The sequence below is a fragment of the Solanum stenotomum genome, chromosome 10 (genome assembly GCF_019186545.1).
Source record: "Solanum stenotomum isolate F172 chromosome 10, ASM1918654v1, whole genome shotgun sequence".
NCBI classification, from domain to species: Eukaryota; Viridiplantae; Streptophyta; class Magnoliopsida; order Solanales; family Solanaceae; genus Solanum; species Solanum stenotomum.
The window spans coordinates 23,194,323-23,200,322 of record NC_064291.1 but is presented as its reverse complement, the minus strand read 5'-3'; the positions used below and the strand labels follow the sequence as shown (position 1 = coordinate 23,200,322).

Genomic DNA, 6,000 nt, shown 5'->3' with positions numbered 1-6,000 from the left:
AATAAACTGATGCGGAAGCTAAATCATAAATAAATCTGAAAAGATGGGGAATACCCATATACTATAACTGAATATATCAAATCTGAGAGTTTAATACAAAGAAGTTATCAAACTCAAATACTAAGTTGAATCTAACTATGTCTGAAATAAGCCTCTAAACTGACTAGAAATGTTGGGACATGCCCCAACTAGATCTAGCAAAACTGAAACTAAAGACTAAAAATACTGAAAAGAAACTCATGACTATTGTCCTCGAAGAATGAGGACTCACCACTACTGCTGCTGAACTGGAGATCGGGAATCGATCTAAGCGTGATCTGGATACTGAGAACCTGAACCTACATCACGAGAAGATGTAGCGCACGTATGCGTCAGTACTTGAAAGGTACTGAGCATGCAGGATAAAGTAAAGCTGAAATAACATATAACTGATCAAAGAAATAAAGCAATGAAATAATATGAACATGATATAGATACTGAAAATACTGAATACTGAGCTAACTGATGCAATGACCAAATTTATAACATGCTGAGACTGAATACTGACTATAATGAAATATGGTCAATGCAATAGAGTCTGACTGAACTGTGAGAGCTACTAATAACTGACATAAAACCACATGAGCTAAATGTGGAGACCGATGTATACGCCCCATCGAGAGGACCCAATATACCCTGCCAGAGGTATAGAGGCATGCTGGCGTGATCACTAAACTGATGTTGCCCACAGAGGGGACTTACACCTACGTGGCTCGTAATTCTGGGACTATATGGGTACGGTGAAACCCTAGTTCAACTCGGTATTATGCTACTCCCAATGAATTAGTGATTAACTGGTTATGACTGAATTTCGGTAAATACTGGATAGCTCGGAACTGAACATGCAAAGTGGGAATGCAACAATTAATATGATAATAATGCATTCATAAACTGAGGCATGTATAACTGAATACTGAAATATCTGACCTAGCAAGTGTAATTGAAGAACTAAAGAAATACATAGCTAGGGTTCTGAAATTCATGCGATAAACTGAGCAATAACATGATAATCTGAGTTGGAACATTTAAATAACTAATTCATGATGATCTGTTGAAATTCTAGAAACCCTAGGTCTGTTTATAATCATGGAATCAAAAATCTGACTGAATTCTAGGGACCTAATGGACGAAAGGAACCCACTAGTGAAATCCCACATACCTGGTGACGAATTCCACGGAGAAATCTTTTGATTTCGGGGCTGGAACTGAAGAAACCTCGCTGCGTTCTTGAACTAGGGTTCTTGACCTTTTTCTCCTCTCTTGATTCTAATTCTTCTAAGTTTGATTAATGATTTGACTTAGGTAAGTTCTAGTTATGTTTCTAGGGTTAAACTAATTAAAATCTCATGATTTAGGGTCTAAACGACGTATCTTAGGGGTTAAACGAAATAGGAAAAGACCAAAGGACCCCTGAATTAACTGCTGTCGGAGTGACCTACGGAATGGACCTACGGGCCGTAGGTCAATCTACGGTCCGTAGATTGCGNACGGTCCGTCGATTGGGTCCGTAGGTCGAGTCTGCCCAACAGGGTTTCACTAAAATTGGCATAACCTTTTACTCATAGGTCAGAATTTAGTAAACTTGGTGGCGTTAGAAAGATAATTCAATTATCTATCTAACCATAGGTCATGGGACACATAATTCATTTTTTGCTAAGAGTTATGACCATCTGAAGTTGACCCATCAGAATTTTCAACTAACTGGCTGCTAACCTTCGATCTACGGTCAGACCTACGGACCGTGGATCAAATGACGGTCCGTGCTGGTCAACCGTAGTTCGAGACTGAAGCTGGGCTTTTGGGGTATCGATCCATGAACTCGAACTACGGTCCGTGACCTGACCTACAGACCGTAAGTTCGGTCGTGGGTCAACACTTAGCCAAATTTCTGAGCTGGTTTGGGGAGGGGTTGCAGTGGTGAACCACGGACCACCAACACGGGCCGTGGTCTGACCTACGGTCCATGGATGATGACCGTTAGTTGCACCTGCAATTTCTCAAAATCTGCATTTTTGGTCTATTTTGAATATGGGGTGTTACAACAAGACTCTATTCGACGTGGCTTATGAGACTTCTTAGGACCTTTCTAAACCTTATGCTTTAAATACAAAGGTCATCACAACCCAAATAATAGCCTAGGAGTAACATGGCGTATAGGACCCTGAGAGGCCTTACACAAGCCATTTAACATACATCATACAATAAAATAGAAATTTGAGAGATTTAAATGATAATTTCAACATATGTGCTTATAAAACATAGCATAAGTCTAACATAGTCTCAAATCCATCTAGTGCATTAAGAGTGATCGGGATGCAGCATGTAGATCACATACAATACTGAAAACAAAAGCTATAATGAAATGAATTCTCGGTCCTCAGAACATGAGGAATCGCCAATCTTCAATATCTACTAACTGATCCCTAGCCACATAAATGTGAATCTGGAACACCAGAAACTACATTTGGAAGAATATAGGCTAGAGTATGTGTTAATACAAATATGTTCCAAGTATGATAGAAATGCATAAGAGTATGAAATAATGCTAAAAGGACCTTTTTGTGACATGCAATGACCAAACAAAAAACATGAGAAAGAAGGGTTATAAAACATAATTCATAGAAACATGTTCAATCCAAGCTAACATCTTTAATCAATTCATGAGATACATCTAGAAGTAACCTTAGCTCATTATTGTAAGACATTTACCTTTAACTGATATTGAGACTATATGAGCTATTAACATGTACTCCAGTGTCTACCCGACACCAAAGAGGGGTGTCCTACTTGCCAAGGTAAGACCATGCAATTCTAGCTTTTATGGATTGACTAGCTAGTGTGTATCTAGACAACCTATGGTGGCACATAGTTTATGACACATGGGTAATCGACACTTGTCCAGTTAGTGCTAAGCATAATTCCTACGAAATCTTGATTAGTCTTAAAAATTCTTAACATTCATGAGACATGTGTAATCGCCGCTTGTCTTATCAGTTTACGTCATGGATAATCACCGCTTGCCTCATTATCCACAGAAGGGCAAATCAAGTAACAAGTCCAAGCTAAGTTTCATTAGAACAACTCCATAAGTCTTGATTCAATTCAGATGAGAAGATCTTTCAACCTTATGACTACTTTATCTGAGAAATCCTTTCATAACAACAACAACGTTGGTGCTTCGATCTTTAAAGAAGGTCTTAAAGTATTTTCATTAATTTCATAAAAATATGCATATCCTTGCACATCTTTCATGATTCAATAACTTCATTATTTGAACAATTCTAGAAATAATGGATTTCACATGGGTTTAACCTAGAAATATGCAATTTCTTGAATTCATGCATAAACATACATCAATCAATCAATAATACAATAAATGACAAGAACCCATGAGATTGATTAAAAACCCTAACTTCTATTGGAGATTATACCTTGTGAAAATAGGAGAATTAAGGAACCCTACATTGGAAAGGACCTTATAGGTCAATACTACCATACCTTAATTCCAAGAGCATACAATCAATGGCTAAATTGGAGACTTGACTTTAAACCCTAGTATTCTTCTTCAAGCTTTTAGAGAGAGAAATATTAGGGAGGATGGACTTGTTCTTCTTTTAGGATGATAGAATGAATTCAATTAGAAGATTTTGGGGGTAAAAACATTTACATAGGGCCTTTAATTGAAGGTAAAATAACATAGTATTGGGTTAGAATAATTAGGAAAAGACCCAAAAGACCTTATTAAAAATAATTATCAACCTCACCAATGACTAGAGATACGGTTCGTTGGTCTAACCACGGGCCATCCTGGTTGTCGTTGCTGGGTTTAGAATCCCTTAAGTTTGGACCGCTATCGATGGAACCCATACACGATTCGTGGGTCTACCTACGGGGCGTGCACCTCCACCATAGATCCTGACTTTTGGTTCTAAAATTTATCTAAGTCTGGTACTCACCTACGAGACCTACCTATGTTACGTGGATGGAACGACAGACCGTCGTGGTGAACTGTATGAAAAATACTAAAATTTGACATTTTTGTGAAAAATTGGATTCACCAACCATGGGCCTACCTACGGAGCATCTACCAGACCACGGACTTTTAGTGGCTCCATTAGTTTTGGCACAAGATCCTGCAGGACTACAGTTTTTCCCATCTTTTCTAATCCGAGGTTAAATGGACCAACTTAATATAAAGCTTTGGTTATGAATTATCGCAAATAAACTAAAATCTAAGATAAATCAAGAGTTAACAAGGTGCGGGGATCTGAATTTGATACCACATAAGGATAACTGTGCTGCTCTATTGTGATAAACATTCATGAATAAGCGAAGTAATCTTCATTGATGCTAATCATCTCTGGATCTCAAAGCATACATGCAAAGAATCTCCTTTAAATTTCATCTAAGTGTCAATCCTAAACAACTAAATACCTTAATCTATTCTCTCTTTCAATAATTTGGAAAATCGATCAAACCCATAACCTCTCTTCCAAGCAAGTCATAGACATCAAACCTAAATTGCTAGTATTGAACTAATCACCCATTTCAATAAATGTCTTTAGAACATCAACTTTAGATTAGAAGAAGGAATTAAATTTGCAACCTTAACCCTTGAGTTAACTCCATGGTAATTTGACTAAATTCATGCGGGAACAACAACAAAACTGAACATAGCACAATATCCACTACATTAAATTAACACCCAACCCCAGTTTCCTAGATCTTGGGGTTTCAACGACCCATCACAAAAATTTAAAAATTGTACCTTCTATGAAAGAAACCATGGGCAACTTCAAATAAAGAAATGAAGAGTACACCCACTTTAGATTCAATTTCAATTTATCAATATTTAACACCAAGTTGTAAATCCCAAGAGCTAGAAAGTATTTTTCAAAGGTAAAGTGTTCTTAGACTATTTCTACTCACTTTTTGATCAACTCTCCAAATAAAAAACCTCTCTAAAAATTATATCCTTTGTGCTATTTATACTTTGCCAAAATTTGGCCCAAAATCTACTTTGTAACCGACTTAGTGAATTGACTTTTTTTTCTTAGCTCACCTTGTGATGATCTAGGCTTCAGGTTATTAAACCTTAGCTGGTGAACTTGATTGAGTCGACCCATCACTCTAAAAAATCACAAAGTACCACCTTGTTTGCCTTTCAAGCATTGCATCTTTTTATTGCACACAGTCACATTGGGCGATGCTCATCTAGGTCACCAATCTCGTTCTGTGTATCACCATCTTTACCAGAATCCGCTGACCTTCTTTGATAGACATTAGTGTTTTGCATTGTCAACTTGCGCGAGGTCATTCTAAGTTGGCTATCTGTCCATCATCTTAGGTGATCTACAATATTCAGTTTTCTCTTATTTTTGTATTTATTTATAATTCTTTCAAACATTAGTCCTTGCCTTGCCAATTACCCTCATAATGGTATTTCATCAACATTTGATTAGAAAAGGACAAAATTAGGAATTGAGGACACTAATTATTGTGCTAAATGCTCCGTAAATGAGTGTAAATCAACCACTCATCAATAATTGCTTTGGTTTTTGAAAGAGTGGTCACTGCTTGAGGGATTGCCCATCTAGAAATTACAATAGAAGGGATGGTAGGCAAGCTCTACCTAGTGGTTCGAGTTCAAGTACTCCAAAGCAAAACTAGTTGTATGCACTCCAAACTCGTCATAAGCAAGAGTGTTCTCCCAAAGTGATTACTGGTACATTCAATGTATTTCATCATGATGTTTATGCATTACTTAATCCTGATTCTACCTTGTATTTTGTGAAGCCATATGTGGTGATGAGGTTTGATGTTCTTTTAGATGTTTGTTACACCTTTTTTGGTCTGTACTCCTATTGGTGAATCTACTATGGCTAAGAGAGTTTATAGAAATTGTAATGTCTCCTTATACAAAAGAGTCACTCAGGTTGATCCTGTGGAGCTTGATATGTT

At 37.2% G+C, this 6,000-nt stretch overlaps 1 pseudogene; it reads right to left on the bottom strand.

The window, feature by feature from the left end:
• The window catches only part of LOC125842826 (synaptotagmin-5-like), a 13,611-nt pseudogene extending 8,276 nt beyond the window's left edge, over nt 1–5,335 (bottom strand).
• Between the last annotated feature and the right edge of the window lie 665 nt (nt 5,336–6,000).